At 45.2% G+C, this 15000-nt stretch overlaps 9 non-coding genes across 9 annotated transcripts; 1 reads left to right on the top strand and 8 right to left on the bottom strand.

Moving 5' to 3' along the window:
* Positions 1–1272: 1272 nt before the first annotated feature.
* Positions 1273–1379, bottom strand: LOC147704862 (U6 spliceosomal RNA). Its single transcript, XR_015297831.1, has one exon. It is a non-coding gene; the product is annotated as a U6 spliceosomal RNA (small nuclear RNA).
* Positions 1380–3175: 1796 nt separating this feature from the next.
* On the bottom strand, positions 3176–3282 carry LOC147704861 (U6 spliceosomal RNA). The gene has a single exon (XR_015297830.1). It is a non-coding gene; the product is annotated as a U6 spliceosomal RNA (small nuclear RNA).
* Positions 3283–5079: 1797 nt separating this feature from the next.
* LOC147704860 (U6 spliceosomal RNA) lies at positions 5080–5186 on the bottom strand. The gene has a single exon (XR_015297829.1). It is a non-coding gene; the product is annotated as a U6 spliceosomal RNA (small nuclear RNA).
* Positions 5187–5900: 714 nt separating this feature from the next.
* Positions 5901–5973, top strand: TRNAC-ACA (transfer RNA cysteine (anticodon ACA)). Its single transcript has one exon. It is a non-coding gene; the product is annotated as a tRNA-Cys (tRNA).
* Positions 5974–6983: 1010 nt separating this feature from the next.
* On the bottom strand, positions 6984–7090 carry LOC147704858 (U6 spliceosomal RNA). Its single transcript, XR_015297828.1, has one exon. It is a non-coding gene; the product is annotated as a U6 spliceosomal RNA (small nuclear RNA).
* Positions 7091–8887: 1797 nt separating this feature from the next.
* On the bottom strand, positions 8888–8994 carry LOC147704857 (U6 spliceosomal RNA). Its single transcript, XR_015298332.1, has one exon. It is a non-coding gene; the product is annotated as a U6 spliceosomal RNA (small nuclear RNA).
* Positions 8995–10791: 1797 nt separating this feature from the next.
* Positions 10792–10898, bottom strand: LOC147704856 (U6 spliceosomal RNA). Its single transcript, XR_015297827.1, has one exon. It is a non-coding gene; the product is annotated as a U6 spliceosomal RNA (small nuclear RNA).
* A 1799-nt stretch (positions 10899–12697) lies between these two features.
* LOC147704855 (U6 spliceosomal RNA) lies at positions 12698–12804 on the bottom strand. The gene has a single exon (XR_015297826.1). It is a non-coding gene; the product is annotated as a U6 spliceosomal RNA (small nuclear RNA).
* A 1797-nt stretch (positions 12805–14601) lies between these two features.
* LOC147704854 (U6 spliceosomal RNA) lies at positions 14602–14708 on the bottom strand. Its single transcript, XR_015297825.1, has one exon. It is a non-coding gene; the product is annotated as a U6 spliceosomal RNA (small nuclear RNA).
* Between the last annotated feature and the right edge of the window lie 292 nt (positions 14709–15000).

Here is a 15000-nt window from a genome sequence, read left to right as displayed (position 1 = left end):
ATTTCCTTGGATCTAGGACCATTTCGCCTAGCTTTTAGGTGCTTCCTTCTCCTAAAGTCCTTTGTAAAACTTGGGAAAACCTCACAGAACAGACTTCCAGGAGGTCAGATGGGTTTCCTTGTGCCTTCACACACACATACACACACTTTCTAGCCCACTTAAGGACAAAAGGATGCGTAAGTCTACATAGGGCCAGTGGCGCAATGGATAACGCGTCTGACTACGGATCAGAAGATTGTAGGTTCGACTCCTATCTGGCTCGGAAGGGTTGTAGGTCCCTGTTTGATTATATTCCTGTGGAATTTTTATTTACCTCAGACTTGTTGTAGGTTCAATATTCTCCAGCAGGACTCATCCAGCAGTTGTTCCACGGTAGAGCGCAAGTAATAGGACCACAGCTAGTTAAACGTTTCCCATTTGCTGCTGGACTCTATGTGATGGCCGTCACGTGGTGTGCTGCTTTTGTATTTCAACATGGGTCCCTGATACTCTTAATTGCGAAAAAGCTTGTTGACAAAAGTGTGTGTGCGCGAGGGTCTGTGGACGTAGGCAGGTGTGTGCACTTGAATGCTTACCCATTTACATGTGTGAGAGGAACAAACCAACTCCCTGTGGGCTGCAGGCTTACAACTGGTAGCCCCAGTAGCCAGGCAGAACCACAGGTAAGGAGAGAGAGAAAGTTGGTCCATTATTAGAGAAGGACCATAAGCATCTTGCACTGCTACCTTCTTCCCCTCTCAGCCACGATCGGCCAAGACCTCTCTATTAGGGTAGAGGGTGAACATTTCTTGGACCTCAGAAACTGAGGGATGTAGACCCAATATGTCCTCCAAGCGCCTAGACACCTGGTGCCCAATCTGGCATGGTGTTTTTCAGCTTACCCGACCAATCCGGTTGCAAGGTGGACTTTAACAATACTGCTAAAAAGGCACTCCCAGACATCCCTGAGGCCTTCATTTGCATAGGCCCTGCCCTTCTCTTTGTCCTGCTTCCCACAAAGCAACACAACACTGCAGCAGTATAGATTTGGGGGTGGTGAAGAATAATGACAGTGAGGCTAAAAAAGAGAAAGAAAAGTCCCAGAAGTCCTGCAGGCTTCCTTGCTAAATGCAGCTGAACATAGAGCGCACCTTCTTTACTGCAAAGCAAATACATTAAAAATGTTGAGGAGAGACTAATTGAAAAATACATATTACGGGGACAGCACTGGGACCTGCTTTATTTTTTCAATTAGTCTTGAAAACAAAAAAGATTTCTCTCCTGAAAGCTGTTAAAAATATGGAACGCTTCACGAATTTGCGTGTCATCCTTGCGCAGGGGCCATGCTAATCTTCTCTGTATCGTTCCAATTTTAGTATATGTGCTGCCGAAGCGAGCACACTTTATTGATGAACTGACAATGTTTATAAACTCTCTAAATCTACAGTCTCTAGACATAGGATGGCCTGGCAGAGATGCTCAGATGGCCAGTACGCATTCAAATCTGAGCCAATGGTCAAAAATGTATGAAGAGTAGCAATCCATTATTCTTCACTGCATTTGTGGTCCAAGACTAAACACACCGTAAGTATGTAGATTATACCAGGTTTGCAAAGGCTCCTGGGTCGGGCTACAGACAAGGAGCATTGTGACGTCACGCTGCCTGTGGAACAGTGATATTAAAGGTGAAACAGCTGCACAGTAGGTTAGGTGAAGGGCTCTGAGAGTGGAAAGGCAGCATGCTTGGGTCCCTGGACAAGGTGAGCTTATGATAATGTGTCTGAATGTTCACCTGTGTTGTAATATTAAACCCCTTATTGTTGTAAACGCCTACTTACTAAGGAGTTCTCAAGCTCAGCCCCACACAGACCTGGAACTGATTATGTTAATGCAAACTATTTAAGAAACTGAGCCTGATCTAAAAGATTTCCTTGGATCTAGGACCATTTCGCCTAGCTTTTAGGTGCTTCCTTCTCCTAAAGTCCTTTGTAAAACTTGGGAAAACCTCACAGAACAGACTTCCAGGAGTCAGATGGGTTTCCTTGTGCCTTCACACACACATACACACACTTTCTAGCCCACTTAAGGACAAAAGGATGCGTAAGTCTACATAGGGCCAGTGGCGCAATGGATAACGCGTCTGACTACGGATCAGAAGATTGTAGGTTTGACTCCTATCTGGCTCGGAAGGGTTGTAGGTCCCTGTTTGATTATATTCCTGTGGAATTTTTATTTACCTCAGACTTGTTGTAGGTTCAATATTCTCCAGCAGGACTCATCCAGCAGTTGTTCCACGGTAGAGCGCAAGTAATAGGACCACAGCTAGTTAAACGTTTCCCATTTGCTGCTGGACTCTATGTGATGGCCGTCACGTGGTGTGCTGCTTTTGTATTTCAACATGGGTCCCTGATACTCTTAATTGCGAAAAAGCTTGTTGACAAAAGTGTGTGTGCGCGAGGGTCTGTGGACGTAGGCAGGTGTGTGCACTTGAATGCTTACCCATTTACATGTGTGAGAGGAACAAACCAACTCCCTGTGGGCTGCAGGCTTACAACTGGTAGCCCCAGTAGCCAGGCAGAACCACAGGTAAGGAGAGAGAGAAAGTTGGTCCATTATTAGAGAAGGACCATAAGCATCTTGCACTGCTACCTTCTTCCCCTCTCAGCCACGATCGGCCAAGACCTCTCTATTAGGGTAGAGGGTGAACATTTCTTGGACCTCAGAAACTGAGGGATGTAGACCCAATATGTCCTCCAAGCGCCTAGACACCTGGTGCCCAATCTGGCATGGTGTTTTTCAGCTTACCCGACCAATCCGGTTGCAAGGTGGACTTTAACAATACTGCTAAAAAGGCACTCCCAGACATCCCTGAGGCCTTCATTTGCATAGGCCCTGCCCTTCTCTTTGTCCTGCTTCCCACAAAGCAACACAACACTGCAGCAGTATAGATTTGGGGGTGGTGAAGAATAATGACAGTGAGGCTAAAAAAGAGAAAGAAAAGTCCCAGAAGTCCTGCAGGCTTCCTTGCTAAATGCAGCTGAACATAGAGCGCACCTTCTTTACTGCAAAGCAAATACATTAAAAATGTTGAGGAGAGACTAATTGAAAAATACATATTACGGGGACAGCACTGGGACCTGCTTTATTTTTTCAATTAGTCTTGAAAACAAAAAAGATTTCTCTCCTGAAAGCTGTTAAAAATATGGAACGCTTCACGAATTTGCGTGTCATCCTTGCGCAGGGGCCATGCTAATCTTCTCTGTATCGTTCCAATTTTAGTATATGTGCTGCCGAAGCGAGCACACTTTATTGATGAACTGACAATGTTTATAAACTCTCTAAATCTACAGTCTCTAGACATAGGGTGGCCTGGCAGAGATGCTCAGATGGCCAGTACGCATTCAAATCTGAGCCAATGGTCAAAAATGTATGAAGAGTAGCAATCCATTATTCTTCACTGCATTTGTGGTCCAAGACTAAACACACCGTAAGTATGTAGATTATACCAGGTTTGCAAAGGCTCCTGGGTCGGGCTACAGACAAGGAGCATTGTGACGTCACGCTGCCTGTGGAACAGTGATATTAAAGGTGAAACAGCTGCACAGTAGGGTAGGTGAAGGGCTCTGAGAGTGGAAAGGCAGCATGCTTGGGTCCCTGGACAAGGTGAGCTTATGATAATGTGTCTGAATGTTCACCTGTGTTGTAATATTAAACCCCTTATTGTTGTAAACGCCTACTTACTAAGGAGTTCTCAAGCTCAGCCCCACACAGACCTGGAACTGATTATGTTAATGCAAACTATTTAAGAAACTGAGCCTGATCTAAAAGATTTCCTTGGATCTAGGACCATTTCGCCTAGCTTTTAGGTGCTTCCTTCTCCTAAAGTCCTTTGTAAAACTTGGGAAAACCTCACAGAACAGACTTCCAGGAGGTCAGATGGGTTTCCTTGTGCCTTCACACACACATACACACACTTTCTAGCCCACTTAAGGACAAAAGGATGCGTAAGTCTACATAGGGCCAGTGGCGCAATGGATAACGCGTCTGACTACGGATCAGAAGATTGTAGGTTCGACTCCTATCTGGCTTGGAAGGGTTGTAGGTCCCTGTTTGATTATATTCCTGTGGAATTTTTATTTACCTCAGACTTGTTGTAGGTTCAATATTCTCCAGCAGGACTCATCCAGCAGTTGTTCCACGGTAGAGCGCAAGTAATAGGACCACAGCTAGTTAAACGTTTCCCATTTGCTGCTGGACTCTATGTGATGGCCGTCACGTGGTGTGCTGCTTTTGTATTTCAACATGGGTCCCTGATACTCTTAATTGCGAAAAAGCTTGTTGACAAAAGTGTGTGTGCGCGAGGGTCTGTGGACGTAGGCAGGTGTGTGCACTTGAATGCTTACCCATTTACATGTGTGAGAGGAACAAACCAACTCCCTGTGGGCTGCAGGCTTACAACTGGTAGCCCCAGTAGCCAGGCAGAACCACAGGTAAGGAGAGAGAGAAAGTTGGTCCATTATTAGAGAAGGACCATAAGCATCTTGCACTGCTACCTTCTTCCCCTCTCAGCCACGATCGGCCAAGACCTCTCTATTAGGGTAGAGGGTGAACATTTCTTGGACCTCAGAAACTGAGGGATGTAGACCCAATATGTCCTCCAAGCGCCTAGACACCTGGTGCCCAATCTGGCATGGTGTTTTTCAGCTTACCCGACCAATCCGGTTGCAAGGTGGACTTTAACAATACTGCTAAAAAGGCACTCCCAGACATCCCTGAGGCCTTCATTTGCATAGGCCCTGCCCTTCTCTTTGTCCTGCTTCCCACAAAGCAACACAACACTGCAGCAGTATAGATTTGGGGGTGGTGAAGAATAATGACAGTGAGGCTAAAAAAGAGAAAGAAAAGTCCCAGAAGTCCTGCAGGCTTCCTTGCTAAATGCAGCTGAACATAGAGCGCACCTTCTTTACTGCAAAGCAAATACATTAAAAATGTTGAGGAGAGACTAATTGAAAAATACATATTACGGGGACAGCACTGGGACCTGCTTTATTTTTTCAATTAGTCTTGAAAACAAAAAAGATTTCTCTCCTGAAAGCTGTTAAAAATATGGAACGCTTCACGAATTTGCGTGTCATCCTTGCGCAGGGGCCATGCTAATCTTCTCTGTATCGTTCCAATTTTAGTATATGTGCTGCCGAAGCGAGCACACTTTATTGATGAACTGACAATGTTTATAAACTCTCTAAATCTACAGTCTCTAGACATAGGGTGGCCTGGCAGAGATGCTCAGATGGCCAGTACGCATTCAAATCTGAGCCAATGGTCAAAAATGTATGAAGAGTAGCAATCCATTATTCTTCACTGCATTTGTGGTCCAAGACTAAACACACCGTAAGTATGTAGATTATACCAGGTTTGCAAAGGCTCCTGGGTCGGGCTACAGACAAGGAGCATTGTGACGTCACGCTGCCTGTGGAACAGTGATATTAAAGGTGAAACAGCTGCACAGTAGGTTAGGTGAAGGGCTCTGAGAGTGGAAAGGCAGCATGCTTGGGTCCCTGGACAAGGTGAGCTTATGATAATGTGTCTGAATGTTCACCTGTGTTGTAATATTAAACCCCTTATTGTTGTAAACGCCTACTTACTAAGGAGTTCTCAAGCTCAGCCCCACACAGACCTGGAACTGATTATGTTAATGCAAACTATTTAAGAAACTGAGCCTGATCTAAAAGATTTCCTTGGATCTAGGACCATTTCGCCTAGCTTTTAGGTGCTTCCTTCTCCTAAAGTCCTTTGTAAAACTTGGGAAAACCTCACAGAACAGACTTCCAGGAGGTCAGATGGGTTTCCTTGTGCCTTCACACACACATACACACACTTTCTAGCCCACTTAAGGACAAAAGGATGCGTAAGTCTACATAGGGCCAGTGGCGCAATGGATAACGCGTCTGACTACAGATCAGAAGATTGTAGGTTCGACTCCTATCTGGCTCGGAAGGGTTGTAGGTCCCTGTTTGATTATATTCCTGTGGAATTTGTATTTACCTCAGACTTGTTGTAGGTTCAATATTCTCCAGCAGGACTCATCCAGCAGTTGTTCCACGGTAGAGCGCAAGTAATAGGACCACAGCTAGTTAAACGTTTCCCATTTGCTGCTGGACTCTATGTGATGGCCGTCACGTGGTGTGCTGCTTTTGTATTTCAACATGGGTCCCTGATACTCTTAATTGCGAAAAAGCTTGTTGACAAAAGTGTGTGTGCGCGAGGGTCTGTGGACGTAGGCAGGTGTGTGCACTTGAATGCTTACCCATTTACATGTGTGAGAGGAACAAACCAACTCCCTGTGGGCTGCAGGCTTACAACTGGTAGCCCCAGTAGCCAGGCAGAACCACAGGTAAGGAGAGAGAGAAAGTTGGTCCATTATTAGAGAAGGACCATAAGCATCTTGCACTGCTACCTTCTTCCCCTCTCAGCCACGATCGGCCAAGACCTCTCTATTAGGGTAGAGGGTGAACATTTCTTGGACCTCAGAAACTGAGGGATGTAGACCCAATATGTCCTCCAAGCGCCTAGACACCTGGTGCCCAATCTGGCATGGTGTTTTTCAGCTTACCCGACCAATCCGGTTGCAAGGTGGACTTTAACAATACTGCTAAAAAGGCACTCCCAGACATCCCTGAGGCCTTCATTTGCATAGGCCCTGCCCTTCTCTTTGTCCTGCTTCCCACAAAGCAACACAACACTGCAGCAGTATAGATTTGGGGGTGGTGAAGAATAATGACAGTGAGGCTAAAAAAGAGAAAGAAAAGTCCCAGAAGTCCTGCAGGCTTCCTTGCTAAATGCAGCTGAACATAGAGCGCACCTTCTTTACTGCAAAGCAAATACTTTAAAAATGTTGAGGAGAGACTAATTGAAAAATACATATTACGGGGACAGCACTGGGACCTGCTTTATTTTTTCAATTAGTCTTGAAAACAAAAAAGATTTCTCTCCTGAAAGCTGTTAAAAATATGGAACGCTTCACGAATTTGCGTGTCATCCTTGCGCAGGGGCCATGCTAATCTTCTCTGTATCGTTCCAATTTTAGTATATGTGCTGCCGAAGCGAGCACACTTTATTGATGAACTGACAATGTTTATAAACTCTCTAAATCTACAGTCTCTAGACATAGGGTGGCCTGGCAGAGATGCTCAGATGGCCAGTACGCATTCAAATCTGAGCCAATGGTCAAAAATGTATGAAGAGTAGCAATCCATTATTCTTCACTGCATTTGTGGTCCAAGACTAAACACACCGTAAGTATGTAGATTATACCAGGTTTGCAAAGGCTCCTGGGTCGGGCTACAGACAAGGAGCATTGTGACGTCACGCTGCCTGTGGAACAGTGATATTAAAGGTGAAACAGCTGCACAGTAGGGTAGGTGAAGGGCTCTGAGAGTGGAAAGGCAGCATGCTTGGGTCCCTGGACAAGGTGAGCTTATGATAATGTGTCTGAATGTTCACCTGTGTTGTAATATTAAACCCCTTATTGTTGTAAACGCCTACTTACTAAGGAGTTCTCAAGCTCAGCCCCACACAGACCTGGAACTGATTATGTTAATGCAAACTATTTAAGAAACTGAGCCTGATCTAAAAGATTTCCTTGGATCTAGGACCATTTCGCCTAGCTTTTAGGTGCTTCCTTCTCCTAAAGTCCTTTGTAAAACTTGGGAAAACCTCACAGAACAGACTTCCAGGAGGTCAGATGGGTTTCCTTGTGCCTTCACACACACATACACACACTTTCTAGCCCACTTAAGGACAAAAGGATGCGTAAGTCTACATAGGGCCAGTGGCGCAATGGATAACGCGTCTGACTACGGATCAGAAGATTGTAGGTTCGACTCCTATCTGGCTTGGAAGGGTTGTAGGTCCCTGTTTGATTATATTCCTGTGGAATTTTTATTTACCTCAGACTTGTTGTAGGTTCAATATTCTCCAGCAGGACTCATCCAGCAGTTGTTCCACGGTAGAGCGCAAGTAATAGGACCACAGCTAGTTAAACGTTTCCCATTTGCTGCTGGACTCTATGTGATGGCCGTCACGTGGTGTGCTGCTTTTGTATTTCAACATGGGTCCCTGATAATCTTAATTGCGAAAAAGCTTGTTGACAAAAGTGTGTGTGCGCGAGGGTCTGTGGACGTAGGCAGGTGTGTGCACTTGAATGCTTACCCATTTACATGTGTGAGAGGAACAAACCAACTCCCTGTGGGCTGCAGGCTTACAACTGGTAGCCCCAGTAGCCAGGCAGAACCACAGGTAAGGAGAGAGAGAAAGTTGGTCCATTATTAGAGAAGGACCATAAGCATCTTGCACTGCTACCTTCTTCCCCTCTCAGCCACGATCGGCCAAGACCTCTCTATTAGGGTAGAGGGTGAACATTTCTTGGACCTCAGAAACTGAGGGATGTAGACCCAATATGTCCTCCAAGCGCCTAGACACCTGGTGCCCAATCTGGCATGGTGTTTTTCAGCTTACCCGACCAATCCGGTTGCAAGGTGGACTTTAACAATACTGCTAAAAAGGCACTCCCAGACATCCCTGAGGCCTTCATTTGCATAGGCCCTGCCCTTCTCTTTGTCCTGCTTCCCACAAAGCAACACAACACTGCAGCAGTATAGATTTGGGGGTGGTGAAGAATAATGACAGTGAGGCTAAAAAAGAGAAAGAAAAGTCCCAGAAGTCCTGCAGGCTTCCTTGCTAAATGCAGCTGAACATAGACCGTACCTTCTTTACTGCAAAGCAAATACATTAAAAATGTTGAGGAGAGACTAATTGAAAAATACATATTACGGGGACAGCACTGGGACCTGCTTTATTTTTTCAATTAGTCTTGAAAACAAAAAAGATTTCTCTCCTGAAAGCTGTTAAAAATATGGAACGCTTCACGAATTTGCGTGTCATCCTTGCACAGGGGCCATGCTAATCTTCTCTGTATCGTTCCAATTTTAGTATATGTGCTGCCGAAGCGAGCACACTTTATTGATGAACTGACAATGTTTATAAACTCTCTAAATCTACAGTCTCTAGACATAGGGTGGCCTGGCAGAGATGCTCAGATGGCCAGTACGCATTCAAATCTGAGCCAATGGTCAAAAATGTATGAAGAGTAGCAATCCATTATTCTTCACTGCATTTGTGGTCCAAGACTAAACACACCGTAAGTATGTAGATTATACCAGGTTTGCAAAGGCTCCTGGGTCGGGCTACAGACAAGGAGCATTGTGACGTCACGCTGCCTGTGGAACAGTGATATTAAAGGTGAAACAGCTGCACAGTAGGTTAGGTGAAGGGCTCTGAGAGTGGAAAGGCAGCATGCTTGGGTCCCTGGACAAGGTGAGCTTATGATAATGTGTCTGAATGTTCACCTGTGTTGTAATATTAAACCCCTTATTGTTGTAAACGCCTACTTACTAAGGAGTTCTCAAGCTCAGCCCCACACAGACCTGGAACTGATTATGTTAATGCAAACTATTTAAGAAACTGAGCCTGATCTAAAAGATTTCCTTGGATCTAGGACCATTTCGCCTAGCTTTTAGGTGCTTCCTTCTCCTAAAGTCCTTTGTAATACTTGGGAAAACCTCACAGAACAGACTTCCAGGAGGTCAGATGGGTTTCCTTGTGCCTTCACACACACATACACACACTTTCTAGCCCACTTAAGGACAAAAGGATGCGTAAGTCTACATAGGGCCAGTGGCGCAATGGATAACGCGTCTGACTACGGATCAGAAGATTGTAGGTTCGACTCCTATCTGGCTCGGAAGGGTTGTAGGTCCCTGTTTGATTATATTCCTGTGGAATTTTTATTTACCTCAGACTTGTTGTAGGTTCAATATTCTCCAGCAGGACTCATCCAGCAGTTGTTCCACGGTAGAGCGCAAGTAATAGGACCACAGCTAGTTAAACGTTTCCCATTTGCTGCTGGACTCTATGTGATGGCCGTCACGTGGTGTGCTGCTTTTGTATTTCAACATGGGTCCCTGATACTCTTAATTGCGAAAAAGCTTGTTGACAAAAGTGTGTGTGCGCGAGGGTCTGTGGACGTAGGCAGGTGTGTGCACTTGAATGCTTACCCATTTACATGTGTGAGAGGAACAAACCAACTCCCTGTGGGCTGCAGGCTTACAACTGGTAGCCCCAGTAGCCAGGCAGAACCACAGGTAAGGAGAGAGAGAAAGTTGGTCCATTATTAGAGAAGGACCATAAGCATCTTGCACTGCTACCTTCTTCCCCTCTCAGCCACGATCGGCCAAGACCTCTCTATTAGGGTAGAGGGTGAACATTTCTTGGACCTCAGAAACTGAGGGATGTAGACCCAATATGTCCTCCAAGCGCCTAGACACCTGGTGCCCAATCTGGCATGGTGTTTTTCAGCTTACCCGACCAATCCGGTTGCAAGGTGGACTTTAACAATACTGCTAAAAAGGCACTCCCAGACATCCCTGAGGCCTTCATTTGCATAGGCCCTGCCCTTCTCTTTGTCCTGCTTCCCACAAAGCAACACAACACTGCAGCAGTATAGATTTGGGGGTGGTGAAGAATAATGACAGTGAGGCTAAAAAAGAGAAAGAAAAGTCCCAGAAGTCCTGCAGGCTTCCTTGCTAAATGCAGCTGAACATAGAGCGCACCTTCTTTACTGCAAAGCAAATACATTAAAAATGTTGAGGAGAGACTAATTGAAAAATACATATTACGGGGACAGCACTGGGACCTGCTTTATTTTTTCAATTAGTCTTGAAAACAAAAAAGATTTCTCTCCTGAAAGCTGTTAAAAATATGGAACGCTTCACGAATTTGCGTGTCATCCTTGCGCAGGGGCCATGCTAATCTTCTCTGTATCGTTCCAATTTTAGTATATGTGCTGCCGAAGCGAGCACACTTTATTGATGAACTGACAATGTTTATAAACTCTCTAAATCTACAGTCTCTAGACATAGGGTGGCCTGGCAGAGATGCTCAGATGGCCAGTACGCATTCAAATCTGAGCCAATGGTCAAAAATGTATGAAGAGTAGCAATCCATTATTCTTCACTGCATTTGTGGTCCAAGACTAAACACACCGTAAGTATGTAGATTATACCAGGTTTGCAAAGGCTCCTGGGTCGGGCTACAGACAAGGAGCATTGTGACGTCACGCTGCCTGTGGAACAGTGATATTAAAGGTGAAACAGCTGCACAGTAGGGTAGGTGAAGGGCTCTGAGAGTGGAAAGGCAGCATGCTTGGGTCCCTGGACAAGGTGAGCTTATGATAATGTGTCTGAATGTTCACCTGTGTTGTAATATTAAACCCCTTATTGTTGTAAACGCCTACTTACTAAGGAGTTCTCAAGCTCAGCCCCACACAGACCTGGAACTGATTATGTTAATGCAAACTATTTAAGAAACTGAGCCTGATCTAAAAGATTTCCTTGGATCTAGGACCATTTCGCCTAGCTTTTAGGTGCTTCCTTCTCCTAAAGTCCTTTGTAAAACTTGGGAAAACCTCACAGAACAGACTTCCAGGAGGTCAGATGGGTTTCCTTGTGCCTTCACACACACATACACACACTTTCTAGCCCACTTAAGGACAAAAGGATGCGTAAGTCTACATAGGGCCAGTGGCGCAATGGATAACGCGTCTGACTACGGATCAGAAGATTGTAGGTTCGACTTCTATCTGGCTTGGAAGGGTTGTAGGTCCCTGTTTGATTATATTCCTGTGGAATTTTTATTTACCTCAGACTTGTTGTAGGTTCAATATTCTCCAGCAGGACTCATCCAGCAGTTGTTCCACGGTAGAGCGCAAGTAATAGGACCACAGCTAGTTAAACGTTTCCCATTTGCTGCTGGACTCTATGTGATGGCCGTCACGTGGTGTGCTGCTTTTGTATTTCAACATGGGTCCCTGATACTCTTAATTGCGAAAAAGCTTGTTGACAAAAGTGTGTGTGCGCGAGGGTCTGTGGACGTAGGCAGGTGTGTGCACTTGAATGCTTACCCATTTACATGTGTGAGAGGAACAAACCAACTCCCTGTGGGCTGCAGGCTTACAACTGGTAGCCCCAGTAGCCAGGCAGAACCACAGGTAAGGAGAGAGAGAGAAAGTTGGTCCATTATTAGAGAAGGACCATAAGCATCTTGCACTGCTACCTTCTTCCCCTCTCAGCCACGATCGGCCAAGACCTCTCTATTAGGGTAGAGGGTGAACATTTCTTGGACCTCAGAAACTGAGGGATGTAGACCCAATATGTCCTCCAAGCGCCTAGACACCTGGTGCCCAATCTGGCATGGTGTTTTTCAGCTTACCCGACCAATCCGGTTGCAAGGTGGACTTTAACAATACTGCTAAAAAGGCACTCCCAGACATCCCTGAGGCCTTCATTTGCATAGGCCCTGCCCTTCTCTTTGTCCTGCTTCCCACAAAGCAACACAACACTGCAGCAGTATAGATTTGGGGGTGGTGAAGAATAATGACAGTGAGGCTAAAAAAGAGAAAGAAAAGTCCCAGAAGTCCTGCAGGCTTCCTTGCTAAATGCAGCTGAACATAGACCGCACCTTCTTTACTGCAAAGCAAATACATTAAAAATGTTGAGGAGAGACTAATTGAAAAATACATATTACGGGGACAGCACTGGGACCTGCTTTATTTTTTCAATTAGTCTTGAAAACAAAAAAGATTTCTCTCCTGAAAGCTGTTAAAAATATGGAACGCTTCACGAATTTGCGTGTCATCCTTGCGCAGGGGCCATGCTAATCTTCTCTGTATCGTTCCAATTTTAGTATATGTGCTGCCGAAGCGAGCACACTTTATTGATGAACTGACAATGTTTATAAACTCTCTAAATCTACAGTCTCTAGACATAGGGTGGCCTGGCAGAGATGCTCAGATGGCCAGTACGCATTCAAATCTGAGCCAATGGTAAAAAATGTATGAAGAGTAGCAATCCATTATTCTTCACTGCATTTGTGGTCCAAGACTAAACACACCGTAAGTATGTAGATTATACCAGGTTTGCAAAGGCTCCTGGGTCGGGCTACAGACAAGGAGCATTGTGACGTCACGCTGCCTGTGGAACAGTGATATTAAAGGTGAAACAGCTGCACAGTAGGTTAGGTGAAGGGCTCTGAGAGTGGAAAGGCAGCATGCTTGGGTCCCTGGACAAGGTGAGCTTATGATAATGTGTCTGAATGTTCACCTGTGTTGTAATATTAAACCCCTTATTGTTGTAAACGCCTACTTACTAAGGAGTTCTCAAGCTCAGCCCCACACAGACCTGGAACTGATTATGTTAATGCAAACTATTTAAGAAACTGAGCCTGATCTAAAAGATTTCCTTGGATCTAGGACCATTTCGCCTAGCTTTTAGGTGCTTCCTTCTCCTAAAGTCCTTTGTAAAACTTGGGAAAACCTCACAGAACAGACTTCCAGGAGGTCAGATGGGTTTCCTTGTGCCTTCACACACACATACACACACTTTCTAGCCCACTTAAGGACAAAAGGATGCGTAAGTCTACATAGGGCCAGTGGCGCAATGGATAACGCGTCTGACTACGGATCAGAAGATTGTAGGTTCGACTCCTATCTGGCTTGGAAGGGTTGTAGGTCCCTGTTTGATTATATTCCTGTGGAATTTTTATTTACCTCAGACTTGTTGTAGGTTCAATATTCTCCAGCAGGACTCATCCAGCAGTTGTTCCACGGTAGAGCGCAAGTAATAGGACCACAGCTAGTTAAACGTTTCCCATTTGCTGCTGGACTCTATGTGATGGCCGTCACGTGGTGTGCTGCTTTTGTATTTCAACATGGGTCCCTGATACTCTTAATTGCGAAAAAGCTTGTTGACAAAAGTGTGTGTGCGCGAGGGTCTGTGGACGTAGGCAGGTGTGTGCACTTGAATGCTTACCCATTTACATGTGTGAGAGGAACAAACCAACTCCCTGTGGGCTGCAGGCTTACAACTGGTAGCCCCAGTAGCCAGGCAGAACCACAGGTAAGGAGAGAGAGAAAGTTGGTCCATTATTAGAGAAGGACCATAAGCATCTTGCACTGCTACCTTCTACCCCTCTCAGCCACGATCGGCCAAGACCTCTCTATTAGGGTAGAGGGTGAACATTTCTTGGACCTCAGAAACTGAGGGATGTAGACCCAATATGTCCTCCAAGCGCCTAGACACCTGGTGCCCAATCTGGCATGGTGTTTTTCAGCTTACCCGACCAATCCGGTTGCAAGGTGGACTTTAACAATACTGCTAAAAAGGCACTCCCAGACATCCCTGAGGCCTTCATTTGCATAGGCCCTGCCCTTCTCTTTGTCCTGCTTCCCACAAAGCAACACAACACTGCAGCAGTATAGATTTGGGGGTGGTGAAGAATAATGACAGTGAGGCTAAAAAAGAGAAAGAAAAGTCCCAGAAGTCCTGCAGGCTTCCTTGCTAAATGCAGCTGAACATAGACCGCACCTTCTTTACTGCAAAGCAAATACATTAAAAATGTTGAGGAGAGACTAATTGAAAAATACATATTACGGGGACAGCACTGGGACCTGCTTTATTTTTTCAATTAGTCTTGAAAACAAAAAAGATTTCTCTCCTGAAAGCTGTTAAAAATATGGAACGCTTCACGAATTTGCGTGTCATCCTTGCGCAGGGGCCATGCTAATCTTCTCTGTATCGTTCCAATTTTAGTATATGTGCTGCCGAAGCGAGCACACTTTATTGATGAACTGACAATGTTTATAAACTCTCTAAATCTACAGTCTCTAGACATAGGGTGGCCTGGCAGAGATGCTCAGATGGCCAGTACGCATTCAAATCTGAGCCAATGGTCAAAAATGTATGAAGAGTAGCAATCCATTATTCTTCACTGCATTTGTGGTCCAAGACTAAACACACCGTAAGTATGTAGATTATACCAGGTTTGCAAAGGCTCCTGGGTCGGGCTACAGACAAGGAGCATTGTGACGTCACGCTGCCTGTGGAACAGTGATATTAAAGGTGAAAC

The sequence above is a fragment of the Lissotriton vulgaris genome, chromosome 7, assembly GCF_964263255.1.
Source record: "Lissotriton vulgaris chromosome 7, aLisVul1.2, whole genome shotgun sequence".
Classification (NCBI taxonomy): Eukaryota; Metazoa; Chordata; class Amphibia; order Caudata; family Salamandridae; genus Lissotriton; species Lissotriton vulgaris.
The sequence above is the reverse complement of the archived record's forward strand: the minus strand, read 5'-3'. Positions and strand labels throughout refer to the sequence as shown.